Here is a 16,395-nt window from a genome sequence, read left to right on the forward strand (position 1 = left end):
TGGTTACCAATTGCAAGGATCTCAAACTTAGGTTGGATATTTTCCTATAGCACTACCGTGCAAGGCTAGCCTCATGACACTGTTCAAGCTACTACTAAGGGCATAGAGAAACATCTGTCTATTAATAGGAAGAGGCTATCATGCAAGGCTAGCCTCATGATATCCTTGAGGCTACTACTAATGGCATAGAGAAACACCTTTTGGATCAAACTTAAGTTTGATCCTCGCATGCACATGCTAGTATAGCACTAGGGTGTAAGGCTAGCCTCATGACATCCCTATGGCTATTGAGGGTATAGAATAACACCTTCAAGCTTGAACAAGGTTAGTTTGAGTCTCAATTGCATATTCTATGTAGCAACACTATACTGTGCTAGCCTCATGGCATCCTTGTGGCTACCAATGGCAAGAGGATTGAGCTTAAGTTGAAGCCTTGCCTACATATGCTAGTGTACAACTATTGTGAAAGGCCACAACCTCATGAAATCCTTCTAGATATCAATGGAATGAGGCTCAAACTTAATTTCTAGGCTTCCTTACATATGCTCGTGTAGTACTACTATACAAGGCCATAGCAACACCTTTAGGCTTGAACTTAAGTTTGACTATCATGGGCATATGCTAGTGTAGCACTAGGGTGCAAGGATAGCCTCATGACACCCTTGTGGCTACCAAGGGCAAGAGGATCACCTTCATACACTAGTGTAGTACTATTGCACAAGTCTAACCTTATTAAATCCTTGTGGCTTCCAAGAGCGTAAAAAACATCTTTAGGCTCAAACTACATATTCTATTGTCGCAGTAGCATTTAAGGCTGGCCTCAAGACATTCGTATGCTATCAAGGGCATATAGAATATTATCTTTAAGCTCAAATATAAGTTTGAGCTTCCTCTCAATATTCTATTGTATCACTCCTATGCAAGGCTAGCCTCATGATATCCTTCTAGCTACCAAGGGCGTAAAGATTCACTTTTAAGTTTGAACTCAAGTTTGAGCCTCATCTACATTTGCTAGTGTAGCATTAGCTTGTAAGGCTACCCTCATGGAATCCTTGTGGTGTGTTGTTTAATTTTCAACCCGTGTTCCTTGTTTAGGTATTAAATAATTTTTTAATTGTCTTAGGAATGCATGATTCCAATGTACCAAATACATCAGAACAAGGTGTCCAAGTCTTCACATTGGATGCTCTTGGAATTCTCCAAAAATAAAGGCTGATAAGACCTTTGATTAACAAAAGACGGAGTGAGGTGGTTTCTGAATACCAATGATATGGATGCAAACTACAAAGGTGACATCCATCTGTACTTGACATGAGGTGATATGAAATATGGAGACATGGGATCGGGATTGTTGTGGGTGGAAAAGATGATGTAGATTCAATATCAATGCCATGCATTGCATGTAATGTACTACCTATTCGTGAGACCACAAAGGCAAACAAGTTTTTCTTATCATTGGGAAGTTTTCATGTAGTAGACATGAATGGTAGAAAACTAGGAAAAGAAAATTCCATTGTAAAGTTCAGATTGAAGATCTCCAACTTTACTAATCAAGAACTGTTAGGTGAGGATTATATGGACAACCTAGTGAATCCACTAGAACATGCAAAGTGGACCTTGAACTTACCAACAAAGGTTGTATATGGAAAGAAATCAACAAGGGAAAGCTGTGGAGAAGATAGGAAAATCCATAGTATTATTGCACTTGCAACATCAAGAGGTGTTGGTGTAAGCTCTTTAAAGCACACATAGAATATTGTTAACACCATTAGTTTTCCAAAGGTCCCTAGTGTCAATGCATCAATAAAAGGTTCACAAGAGCAAGAGGCACAATGATTCACAAGGAGAAAAAAGGCAAAGGATGATTCTACTTTTGAAGAAGATGGACAACAAATAGCAAAGAGGAAGATGACAAAGTGTAGAAAACAAAGAGGTTTTTGAAGAGAAGTTGGTGGAAATCAAAACTCCACTAGAAGATGACAAGGCACTGACCTCCTTAGAAATCAGCAAGGGATACTACCAATTCGGGAAAAACAAAGTCTTTAGCGTTGACATGACAAAGTGTTTTTTTTCTCCATCAAACTATGTGTACAAAAGACTCAATCTAGATTGACTCAAGATTTTGATTTTATATTTCATTCAAGAACCAAGTCAAGTAGAGATATTAGCAATTTTCACGCCCTTTAATCCTTCTAGCAAATTTTCCCTTCACAAACTTTCCAAAGAGGATGTTTACAATGTTAGAATATTGGATCATATTTGTGTAACATACCATACGTGTTGCAAAATATTTGTATTCCCAAAAAATTTGCAAAGATGACCCCTCAATAGCTTCAACAATTCAAGTATAGACAATCAAAGATTACTCTCAATTACCAGCCAAAGATATCTTGTGAAATATCCAAAGATGTGGATTTTCTATTGCAAAGTCAATGCAAAAGGAACCATTCCATAACCAAAAACTAATGCAAGTATGATCACAATGGAATGCATTCCTAAACATAATCATCTTGCTAAATAAGGGTAAGCATCCCCCTTATAGAATGGACATGGATGAGATGGCTTGGAAGTTAAAATGGATCAAGTTGAAAGAAGAAATACTCTCATTCTTCTTTGATCTAAAAAGGTAAAAGTTATTTTGGGAACAAGTTTCCAAGAAGTACAAGCTGAGATAGCTAATACTACATCAAGGACTCCCTCAATAGACCAAAGAAGACTTCATCACTTTAAAAAATTGTAGTAACTCTCTTCAATCACCATTTATAGAGCTAATATGGGCATAATCTATCAAGATAGATCTATTTATTGGAAAATCAAGGGGGTGGGCTTTTATATGAGGTAGATCAAAGACTATTGCAATGTAGAGCATGTACCATTTTAATTGGTAGTCTTGGATTTGCATGGTACAAAAAAGAACCTTTGTACATGTTTTTTTTGCAAACTTGGCACTCATTGAATTCAGAATATGAATATGTGTTACAATGTTTCATTGATTTCATCAATAATATTAGAAAGTGTGTGTGAAGGGTTTCTAGCTAGTCAACTCAGGGTTTCTAGCAAGCCAACTAAGGTCCATATTGAATATGGAAATATCCAAACGACAAGAGATAGATCTTGGATAGATGGAAATGTGGAGATTGGAATGGTTTCTATTTTTGCTAGCAAGGCTAATTAATTTGAGGTGATTGACAAGGCTCCTACAAAAAGAGTCTTTTTCTCAAACTCTAGTGGTAAGAATCAATAATTTATTGATAAAAGATTCATTGATGGCCTTATTACATGGTTTTGTCTTGAGCAAAGATACATCTAGAATTTTTTTATGGTGGAGTTGTGTTGGAAAAAATCTTGTTAAAGAAGAGAAGAGCCATGGCTCCTGGAGTTAGCATCTCAATGCTTTATTCATTTGGAGAGCGATATGTTCTTGCAATGGTGGTGTGGATAAAGTCTAGAATCACTTATAATAAAAACAAGGGAATTGGATGATTCAAAGAAGGAAGACCTCAAAGAGCTCAAACTTAAGGTCGAGCCTTGCCTCCATATGTAAGTGTAGCACTACCATGCAAGGCTAGCCTCAAGAGCATTATAAAAAAAGTTTACTATTGATAACAAAAAAAGTTATAGATCATGGAGAATAAGGTATCATATCTTGAAAAATTTATAATTAAGAGGTTTTACAAAAAGGTTATGCATGGGAAATGCTTGGCATAGTATTTTATTGGAGCAATGCATGAGAAAACACAATGTTTGTGGATGTATTTGTGATCATCGATCGTTTTGACATAGTATTTTTGACGGAATTTTATCTTTTTCTCATTTGTAGTCATTGAGCCTCTTGAAAGAGATGGAATTTTATCTTTTTCTCATTTGCAATCATTGAGACACTTGACATATGTTGAGCCATTTGACATATATTTTTGATGGAATTTTAACTCTTCTAAGGATGAGCTGTAGAATACTTGGATATCATGTTATTATGTCAATTGGATTTTATTTTCTATCTTGGTGTTTCTTAACACCACACTCTTTTGAGGTACCTTCAAATCTAGAATTCATTTTTGAGTATTCTAGAGTTTTTTCAATGTTAATAAATACAAAGCTTTAACATGAATGTCTCAAAATTAAAATATTGATTTACATCAAAATTTTCACATGAAGAATATTGTAAAATACAAATTAAGTTTAGTGCCATGCTTTTGATGTCACTGCAGTTGATGTATGTACCTATGTCTTTAAATACAGACACCCCTCTAGATATGTACTAAATGATATATTTTAATGGAACATAGAGTGTACTAGGCAAATAGATGAAGGCTTGAACTACACAAAAATACCAAGTTTTTGAGTAACTTTAAAAAAACTGGAACTTGAATAATTCCCAAAATTCCTGAATATGTCTTATAAAATCTAATATGTAACCAACCCAAATGATTTTCTCATATTAAATTTATCATCTAATGTGGGAGAATAAACGGGAACAAGGTTTAGAATATAGACATGTGGTTATGGATCTATCTCAACATAGGGCCAAATTTAAAAGGGGTCCAAATGAGAGATGGTCTGCCAAAGAGAATTGCTAGCTAATGGAGCTTAAATACCTTAGGGTTAGCTTCATTAAAGACCTCCAAAGGAGAATTCCTTAGACCTTAGGCAAGATAGGGTTGTGCTTGAGGTGGGAACCCGCACCAGGCTTGAGGTGCTTGTTGTGCTTGCTGACTAAGGTGCTTGAGGGGCTTAAGGTGCTTGTCATCCAACATCCCTACTCATGACGGGGTGAACCCTAATTGTAGGTGCATGAGAACAAACGCACAAACCCTCACACAAGGAAAGCCTAGTATGAAGAAGCAGCAAGGACACATGTCAAGTTCCTCTCCATGTTGCCCTCATAAGGTGCCTAAAACCTATTGCTTGGCCTCTAAAGGGATCCAATGATAATTTAGATAATTAAATTAAATTTTTTGCATTTATCAAGTCCTCTCTCTCAAAGGGGAAATGGGGACACTTGTCTTAAGGCTAGCATGATTGCTTGATATGCACTATGCATGTGATTGGCTAAGCTTGTAGGGGTCCAATTGACTTGAAGCTTTAGGTACAATGAGGGGTCGACCAAGGAATCTAGGGGTGTGCTTAAGGGGGTATACTCTCTCTCACACTCTCTCTCTCTCTCTCTCTCTCTCACACACACACACACACACACACACACACACACACACACACACACACACACACACACACACACACACACACACACACACACACACACACACACACACACTCACTCACTCACTCACTCAAAAGCTTGTTCTCACTTGGAAACGTGCAAGAGTTCCATCTCCTTCTCCAAGCTTGTTGAGAAGTTGCGAGCCTACACCAACACTCTTGGCTATGTAATGCAAATCCAATGAAGATCCATGCTTCAATGATTAAGCTTGTCATCTTGTCCATCTTCATTACGATTCTATTATGCTATGCTAAGCAGTAAGAGTGATGATAAGTGAGAAAATATTTCTTTCTCTTATGAATGTTTCTTCTTCCTCTTCCCTACCCTCATTCCCCGCTAGCTCTCTCCACCTTTGAAGGTGTTGAGGCCTTGGGACTGAGGCCGGGGATGCTTGTGATGCATGAAGCATGAAGATCTCCATCTTCATGGCATCACCTCGGTCACAAGGAACACAAAGATTATATTGTACCAAGTCTCTCTTTATGGGAGAATCTATAATACAAAATGCTATTGGAGGGGGGACTCACTCCACATAAATCTGGTCCTCAATTGTTGTCAAATTCTCTAACTCTCTCTCTCTCTCTCTTGCAAAATTATTTTTCAAAATTATTTTTCATGCCAAGTTCATTAAGTATAATGGCTATTTTGCTACCACTAATTAAGTTCACCCTCTATGTTCTCAAAGTAGTCGCTCACTCTAATTCTCTTAATTCCCCTATTCTCAAAGTACATAGGCCTTCTCCATTACACACATAAACCCTGTCCACAAATCAAAGCTAGGATATCAAGAGAAAATAACTATACTATAAGTGTAGCTTTAGCATGAACAAGGGCGGCTAGTCCCACCCAACATAAAACCTTCAAAAGCTACACTTGCACATCATACCAGAACTACAGAGATATTACAAGCGCATATGGGAGGAGACCATGTATCCATCACCATCCATAGACAAGATAAGGAGAAAAGACAGTGCCGCCACAGATTCTCCTACCACCACCAAGGGAATAAATGCCCTCCGCCTTCAAGGCAATGAAAGAAACCACACCAGGATATCGTAAAACTTTGGCACATCCATCAAACAAATAGGAACATTCCATCAAGAAATTAAAAGCACCATGAGCCAAAGGACACATCCAACATCAAATGATGAACTAGGCTATGACAAGGTATCCATGCCCCAATTGACAAAATTCCATGTTGTAACTAGGTCACTTGTTGACTACCACCCGACAGAAGAGCCCACAAGGGTGGAGATCCAAAGGTCTAGTTGCTCGTTTCCATCCCAAAAGGAGGTGGGATTTGCAACCTCTCCCACAAGCCAAATAGTAAGGCTAGCTCATGGAAGGTAGAGAAACAGATAGCAAACTTGCATGGCCCCTCACCATATAGAGGGTCGCACCCATCAGCTCTCCTCAGGCCTTTTAGCATCTTTGCATGCAAGACACCCTTCCGTAGCATTGCCCTTGAGCCCCCTACTGAGTGGCCTCGTGGGAAGCAACAAGCGAGAGCAAAAGAGCTCCATGAACCCTAGGGTTATTGGCATTCTAAAATAATAAAATGAAAAGGACGTAAAATAAAATAAAGGGAACCATTGACAAATTAAAACAAAAACTATGTTAATACTCTCATAATGTGCACCTATTTTGTTTTTGCCAAACTCACATTATGTGAGTGAATAGATTAAAAACAAAAAACAATAATTACAACTCCATGCACAGACCGTGCCATGGAGAACAACCACTACCAAACGTCCAACAAGACCAAGGTGTAATAGGGACCCCAAAGCCCACAGAGATAACATATTGTCAATGCCTTTTACAGGGAGGCATAAACCGCAACATAAACAACCGTCACATGGCACCATACAAATCCATCAAAAGGGCTTTTACGGGGAGCCTCGAAACCCGTTCACATCAACTAAACAAGAACTCATAAGGCCAAGAAACTAGAAAAATAACCAACCTTGGTTGCCACCACCATGCACGACTCTCCAACAGCCAGACATGATGCCTAGAGCCCGTCTTACCAAAAGAAAAATACTTGACACTCTTGCCATCCACACACCATAACCCCGCCATGACAAGACTAGTAGACAACCCAATTAAGAGCTCCCTCCATCCACAATAGGTCAACTAAGGGATCACCGACAGTGAACCTATCAACACAATCCAAAAAATCTTGATACCTTGCTCACCACCATCAGGCGTCACTCCAAAAGACGTGTTGCACATCCAACTGCGGTTGGCCTTAACCGCCCCATTGGGGGTAGAATCCCAACCAAATTAGCACTCCTTGTCTGCACAATAGCGATCTCAACCTTATGCCCTTTTGCATCGAAGGGAAAAATTTACAATTGCCCTTCCAATCAACAAAGGGAAAAACTTGCAATCTATCCACATCCAAATACGCAAAAAATAAATAAACAAGTTAGCACTACTTTTGACACTATATTAATATTTCACTAATCTCATTCTGTTTCATATATTAAAAATTCTGAAACATGTTTTCTTTTTGTTGATTTTTTGGTATTTTTGGGGTGGAGGGGGGTTTGAAACATAATTCCTTTTTTTTTTATTAAACGAAACTCACAATCATGACTAGATTATATTAGCAACCCAAAAGAATTACAACTACTAGTCATGCTCATGTCGAGACATGACTTCTTCAAGTAAACATCAACACATCAGCTAATAGGGGGGCCACCCCACGACAAAACTAAAATACTTAGCTCGTTAAGGATTAGACTCTTACACATGCAATTCCGACATTGATGCAGTCACAACCTTGTTCCACTCTTCAAAGTCTCCGTTTTCCAATGGGAACAATCGCTTCCTTGCTTTCTTGGATGATCTCTGTGAACCTTGTTGTTTCGATGACATTCTCAAAAAGTCAAGAATTTTTGTTCTTCTATTAACTGAGCCGACGACAATTAATAGGAGCTGCTAAAGATTGAATCCTTATGAATGCACATCGAAGATGAATATGAAGAAGCAGTGAAGATTGGAGTTACACACTTTTCACATTTTTCCAAAATGGCCATATATTGCAATTTTTTGATTTATTTAGCCAGTGATAATTGTAATGTGATACGGGCTCAATAAGAGTTCTAAGATGTAAAGCATAGCTCAGTTAATGTACCTAGGTTGAAGATACAATAAGTGTGGATCCTCAAAGGTCTTGGGCGCCGGATATTACACATTTTGGACCTTGGCTAAGGTATAAAAGCTAACTTTGTAAAGTTTTGATTAAGTTTTGGATAATAGAAACACAACGTGAGCTAACGATGCTCACTTCTCTCCTTATCGCGCTTCCTACTCCCTTCCCGATTGTCACATTGCAGTGCCGTCTATTGCGTTGCAACCGCAGGTAAGAGCTCTACGCATTGACGTAAGAATTTCATGGTAATCCATAGCTTTTGGCATCGCCGACCCACGGATTAAATTCATCATAAGTAGGAATTTAAGCTTCAAAATCATAAACTAAGTATAGGCAGGGTATTGGGGCATCATTGCTAAGCATTTAGATGCATTTTGGGTTGAAAAGGACAAGGTCAAAAACTCACTGTTGTTAATAATCGCAATTTTTGCACTTTGACCTAAAGTGAGATTTGAAACCATAAGCATGTGTGCTTAGGTCTTATAAACATGTCCTAGAAGTTTCGTAACGTTTGGATGTCGTTTGATGCTGTAACCATTGTGAATTGTTTGCCGATTAGAAACTAGCTTTTGGTGAATTCTGTCATTTGAGTATAGCTTGAGTGAGATGCGAGTTGTTTTTTGTTTTCCAAGAGATTGAAAACCTCTTGTAGCCTCTATGCACTAGTCGAGTCAGCTTCCTCCCATGGATTGACAATTATATTCGTGGTTCTCGCTATGTCTGCAATAAGATAGGAGTGAGGTTAGACACCCGTCTCACATTTGGTGCCGTTGTCGGGGACGAATAGGCCTAAACTAGGGGAAACACGAGCTTCTTGTGTAGTTGTCCATTAACTTCCTCTAGGTTCACCTAGAGTCAAAACTTTCTTTTTAAAACAACATAGCTTAACATTGTCGTCTTTTGCTGTGTAGAGGTAGCTTGGAAGTAAGTGTACTTGCTGAGTACTTTTTAGGATTGTAGGATTAGATTAGGATTCTGAGAATGATTGATGGACGAGACAAGTCTTAAGATCAAGGCTCAAAAAACCATAAAAAACAAGAAAACGAGTGTTTGTGGACACTTTTCACAACCCCATTGCAATAGAATCTAGGAGTAGGGTAAGTAGAATCCGAGGTGGGATCTCAAAGCATTGCTCACTCCAGAAGAATCAATTGTGAGTTGTTTTTGTGAAGTTGCAGAATTTCAGGTCTACGGCTTGAAACATCACCAAAAGACTGTCAACCACTAAATCTGGCTGGAGATTATGCTTTAAAAGTTGTATGAACCAGTGGGTAAGCTTAAGGACGTATTTGAGGTAAATTTTCAAGAGTTTATAAAAACTCAAATTATTTACTTTTTCTTGATATTTTAGTCCAAATTAAGTAGTGACTTGACTCAGAGGCTTAAAATAGATCATAAAAAGACTGTCCACTGAAAAAGATAAAAAAAGTGTTCATTTTGGGCCAAAAGTAAATAATCGCAATTATTTACTTTTAGCTCAAAACTGACCAAGGTTGAAACCAGAGACTCTATGTAGGATTACAAACATCATTTGTGAAGGCTCATAGAGTTTGGATCACAAAACAGACCAAAACCTTGATGAAAACTGAAATTTCTATTAATTATCGAGAAATTGAGTTTGACTTGGTAAATCTTGTTTAGATTCAATGAAACTTAGCTCAGAGGCTTAGATTGAATGTTGAAGATGATGAAACAGGAAACAGAAGGAAGACAGCAACTCAGAGTAGGAAGAAGATGGAGAAGGAGAAGACACAGAGCTTGTGTACGAGATCTCTGTAGTCTCTCTCTCTGTATTGGAATAATAATATATAAACTCAGAGCTACAAAGCTTATATGAAACCCTAAGAGATAAGGTGTCCTTTCACACCGGATGTCCAGGGGGAAAAACCCAGTGGGAGAAAAGTGCCCCTGGTGAAGCGCGTATACACACTAACACTACTACATGTCTACAAATCCCCCCTGTAGTGATAGTGTGAATCCGTACAAGGTAGCAGATCATCATGTGTATGAGAGTAAGCCCAAAGCTTTTCGGAAAGCTTCAAACTTTTCTCGTGATAACGCCTTCGTAAATAGATCTGCAATGTTATCCTGTGTAGGACAGTAAGTTAGTGTGATCTCCCCTGCATGTAGCCTTTCCCTGACATAGTGGTAGTGAACCTCTATGTGCTTTGTTCTTGCATGAAATACTGGATTCCTTGCAACTGCCATAGCACTCTGACTGTCAGTGAAAATGGTAGTGGGTGCCTGTTGACACTCACAAAGATCTGCCAATAACCTGCGTATCCATACACAATCAACTGTTGCCGTGAAAGCTGCCCTGTACTCAGCTTCACAAGTTGATGTAGCCACTGTGGGTTGCTTCTTGCTTAGCCAAGATATACATGCATTTCCCAAGAAAAAATAATTGCCACTTGTGGAATGTCGTGTGTCAAAATCACCAGCCCAATCTGAATCGCTGTAACCAAGAAGCTGCATAGAACTGTGCTTTCCATACATATCCCCCCTTGGAAAGAACATGGCAAGATTAGGGGTACCTGAAAGGTAACGAAGTATGCACTTCACAGCCTGCCAATGATGCATACCTGGGCTGTGCATAAATCTGCTTGCTTGTGAAACCCCAAATTGAATGTCTGGACGAGTGTTGCCTGCCAAATATATCAAGCAACCAGCGGCTGCTGCATAAGTATGTACATCAAAAGGTTCTCCAGCATCGTGCATGCTCAACTTTGATCCAGTTTCTACGGGTGTAGAGATTGGCTTACAATTTTGCATACCAAACTTGTCCAAAATTTTATGCAAATTTTTTGCCTGCAACATGTATATGCCATCCTCTGATTGCACAAACTGAATACCCAAGTAATAATGTAGCAAACCAAGATCAGACATCTCAAAGGTTTTTCTCAAAGCATCTTTAAACGCTTCAATTTCATCTGCAGTATTGCCTGTAAGAAGCATATCATCCACATAAAGTGTTAGCATAATGAGAACTCCATCTCTCTTTTTGACATACAAAGTACTTTCTGTTGGACTATTCTGAAATCCCTGGCCAATCAAATAAGTATGTATCTTCTCATACCATGCTCTTGGAGCCTGTTTGAGACCATACAAAGCTTTACGCAATCTACATACCTTTTGCTCTTGACCTTTTACAACAAAACCACTTGGTTGACTTACATAAACTTCTTCCTACAAATCACCATTCAAAAAAGAAGTTTTGATATCCAACTGATGCACTTTCCAACCATGATGAGCAGCAATTGCAACTAGTGATCTAACTGTGGATGCACGAGAAGTAGGAGCAAAGGTTTCATCATAATCTATGCCTTTCTGTTGCGCATAGCCTTTTGCCACAAGCCTTGCTTTGTACCTGTCAACAGTACCATCTTGTTTCCTTTTTACCTTAAAAACCCACTTTGTACCAATAGGCTTTTTACCTGTAGGCAAGTCCACTAGATCCCATGTATGATTCTTATGAATAGAATCAATTTCTTGCTGCATAGCATCTTTCCACTGAACACACTCTAAAGCTTGTTCAAATGAATCAGGCTCATCTGCATCACAAAGAGTGCTAAAGCAAGCCAAATCTACTTGCTCTCTGCCAAAAGTAGTACCAGCACGTGTTTTCCGTGGCAACGGTGCATCCAACTTGCTATCCTGCAAAGTTTTCTGAACCCATTTAGGCAAGGTTCTTTCTTCCCTGAGAACTTCTTGCTCTTCACGCACAATTTCCTCTACATCATGAGGTGTCACATGCTGATCAAAAGATTGATCAAGATTATCAACCTGTTGTGATTCTTGATTCTCCACAAAAGAAGGAAGCAAACCTTCAAATACATCATGTGTCTGCATATGAGGTACATCAAAAGCAACCATAGGTTGAGCAGTAGTTTCTGCAAAAATTACATCACGACTTTCAAAAATCTTGTTTGTAGCAGGATTGTAAAGTCTATAACCTTTACTTCCACTACTGTATCCCACAAATATACATTTGATTGCCTTATCATCAAGCTTTCCACGTAACTGCTGAGGGATGTGAGCATAAGCAAGACAACCAAAAACACGAAGATAACTGACTGAAGGTTTTTTGTCATACCAAGCTTCATATGCAATAATGGTCTTCAAGGCACGAGTAGGACACCTGTTCAAAACATGTGCTGCACAAGCAACTGCCTCCATCCATAGCTTATGAGGCAAACTCTTAGCCTTGAGCATACATCTAGTTGTCTCCATTAAAGACCTGTTCTTCCTTTCTGCAACACCATTCTGTTGTGGTGTGTATGGCATAGTGCATTGGTGTTTAATGCCTTTCTTTCCCAAAAAATCCTTAAATGCACCTGACATGTATTCACCTCCTCGATCGGTACGAAGAGTCTGTACTTTGCAACCTGTTTCATTTTCAACCATGGCGACATAATGTTGAAAAACTGCAAACACATCTGACTTTGCTTTGAGTGGATACACCCAACAAAACCTGGAAAAGTCATCAATGAAGGTCACAAAATAAAGGCTGTTTCCTATAGATGGCGTCCTCATAGGACCACATACATCACTGTGTACAAGTTGCAACTTTCGTGTCGCTCTAACTGAACCATCCTGCGAAAATGCAAATCTGTGCATCTTTCCAAGAACGCAACCTTCACATACATGTCTTGGTGGCATCTCCAATAAAGACAAATCATGCACCATATTATGACGTTGTAAAGTCATCAAACTGCCATAACCAACATGCCCAAATCTAGCATGCCACAACTCAGCATCCTGCATGGCCTGAGTCTTTGTTTCTGCAATACATACCTGAATCTGTTTTTCATAATGATCTAGCACAAATAGTCCATTTTCTAGCGTACTTGTAGTGATAAGAGAATAACCATTCTCTCGATCTCGTACAACACATCTGTCATCCTCAAAAATGACCCGAAGACCATTTTTTGCAAGAGAGGATACAGACAACAAATTCTTCTTGATCCCTGGAACATATAAGACATCTGGCAAGCATAAATCTGAACCATCTGAAATGGTAATCAAAATCTTACCAACGCCTTTGATTGGATAAGAAGCATTATTTGCACATGTCACCTTCTTTCCTGCTGGAGCTGCATCCAATGAACAAAACAAATCCTTCCTTGAAGTAATATGCCTGGATGCACCACTATCAAAGTACCAAATCATTTGTGTCTTGTCAACACTGTAAGCAGAAAAATTTGAACATACTACAAAAGCATAAGAATCCTGCACAAAGTTTGCAGACTCTTCTTTAGCTGTAGAAGAATCACCAGAAGCTAAAACAACCAAACTTGACTCTTTCTTCTTTTCTTTAGCAATTCGCTTTTTACACTCACTAATGTAGTGACCAGGTTTCTTGCAGTAGTGACATTTACCTTTCTTCTTGGACTTGTCGGAATCACCTTTAGACTTCTCTGAAGACTGTCCTGCACTAGACTTGGAGTGATGAGCACTCTCTTTACCCCTGTTTTTGTTCTGTACAACAAGAGCATGATCCATACCATCCACCTGTAAAGACTTGTTCTTACGTGATTGATCCTCCTGCAATAGCAAAGCCACTAACTCTTCAAAATGAAGAGGGTCAGGATTAGCTCGCAAAGACAGAGTCAAAGAAGTCTGAAAAGTCAAATAAGATGGTGGTAGTGAATTTAGTGTTTTGGAAACCAAGTCCTTCTCTGGAATCACTTCATCAATGCTAAGCAATTGCTCTTTAAGATCCCTGATTTTTGTAAGATGCTCAACAATATCGTCACCTTCGTCCATCTGTATTTTGTCAAGTTGTTTCTTCAAAAACTCTATTCTGGCAGCGTTTCTTTCTCCAAACATAGCTTGCAGAGTGTTCCAAGCATCCTCAGAAGTTCTGCAAGATCTGATATGTGGTGTGATCGTCCTCTTTATGGTTAAGGCAATCACAGCCATAGCCTGTGCATCTTTAGTATCCCATCTCTTTTGCTCTGGAGTGACTTGTGAGGGTCCTGCACCAACAGCTGCACCACGACCAGGCGTGGCAGGTGCAATGCTACCTGGACGAACTTCATCTCCAGATACATAATCCCACAATCCTTTACCAACCAAAACATTTTTGGCCATAAAAGACCAAAGAGAATAGTTGGTACCATCCAATTTGTCTTCGGATGTAAACGCACCAAAAATCTCTTTCTCCGTAGATTGAGCCATACTGTAGATGCACACAAGAGAGCAAAAGAACCTCCAAGAGATTCACAAATCTCCTCTCCAATCCAAGCAAAACTCTACACAAAATCTCAGCACAAAGCTAAGACAAGCTGCTTCCCAAAAGAACTGTTTACCTGAAGAAAATCTGTCAAAAAGCACACCCTCTTGATCTAAACGCCTCCGAAAAGTAACTTCTGCTACGCTGCTCAGAACAAAATTCTGAGGGCTCGAACGGCTTTGAAAGGGGGGTAAAACCCCAGGTCACCTACTCAGAATACTCCCGGAACGTCGAGGATGCTCCCACGAACAAATTTTTCGAAAACTGCCTGAAAACTGCGATTGCGCGCGCGGACGCGAAAACACAAGTAGAGGCTCTGGAAATCACCTTGCTCTGATACCAATTGTTGAAGATGATGAAACAGGAAACAGAAGGAAGATAGCAACTCAGAGTAGGAAGAAGATGGAGAAGGAGAAGACACAGATCTTGTGTACGAGATCTCTGTAGTCTCTCTCTCTGTATTGGAATAATAATATATAAACTCAGAGCTACAAAGCTTATATGAAACCCTAAGAGATAAGGTGTCCTTTCACACCGGATGTTCAGGGGGAAAAACCCAGTGGGAGAAAAGTGTCCTTGGTGAAGCGCGTATACACACTATCACTACTACATGTCTACATTGAAGTGTTAAGCATGTGTATATGCTTAGATGACCAAAAGTATGCAAAAATTTACCAAAAGTAAATAATTACGATTATTAACTTTTGCCTTATTTTTCATTTTTTTAACCAACTAAGCATACCAACAGTTTTATCATGTTATATTGAGCACTCATATCAAATTTGATAAGATATGGATCTCTTAAGTGGAAAATATGGCCACATTTGTAAAGTCAGTCTACAGATAGAAAACTGTTGACAAATTGAGCATTAATTATCCAAACTTAGTGAAACTTGGCTAGGGAGCTTAACTTGAGTTTCTTAACCACTTGGTATCAACATTTTGACAAAAGTTTACAAAAAATTCCCAGTAGTAAATAATCGCAATCATTTACTTCTGCTACAAAATTGAACAATTTTGCACATTTGAGTATGCCACAAGGTCAAACATATCAAGTAGACTCCACAAATCAAATCTGGTGAAATTTGGATCACAAAATTGAGACTTAAGCCAGATTCTTGGAATCAAAGTCTGTGGACACTAAAAATTGATAACTTGAACAAATCTTGTTCAAACTCAACCAAACTTGTCAGAGACCACAACAAGGTGATTACTTGGTAAAACAAACCTAAAAAATGTAAAAATTAAGAAAAGTAAATAATTACAATTATTTACTTTTGAGCCCCAAAAACTAGATTTTGGACTTTTGAGCTTGTAAAGTGTTAGAGCAATATAATACAAGGTCATTGGTCAAGTTTGGGTTTCATTGGATTAAAACTAATACATGATAACTCAGTTTTCAAATTACAGATTAGTCCTTTAGCTCCTTGCAAGGATAGAACTTGGAAATCTCATTTGCTGACTCACTTAGCTCAGATTGAAGAACCAGGTTGCAGGCAAAGAATTGGGAGCTTGACAGGAGTTGAATTCAAGTCAAGTGGAAAAATGGATAACAATCTAATCTGCAGGTTAGGTTATTCAAGGCCTAGATTTCTAGCAATTCAAAGGCTGCAATCAATTTTTGTAATTTGAGCTAGAATTAATCAACTCTTGTGAGTCTAAGAGCAATCAACTTCCAAAAGTACTTGGGCGAAAGTAGTCTTATCAAACTCAAGCAGAAATAATTCTGCTAATCAATACCAAAATATGCTAGGAGACAGTTTTTACAAAATCAACCGGCACGGA

The sequence above is a fragment of the Adiantum capillus-veneris genome, chromosome 14, assembly GCF_014529385.1.
Source record: "Adiantum capillus-veneris isolate H3 chromosome 14, ASM1452938v2, whole genome shotgun sequence".
NCBI classification, from domain to species: domain Eukaryota; kingdom Viridiplantae; phylum Streptophyta; class Polypodiopsida; order Polypodiales; family Pteridaceae; genus Adiantum; species Adiantum capillus-veneris.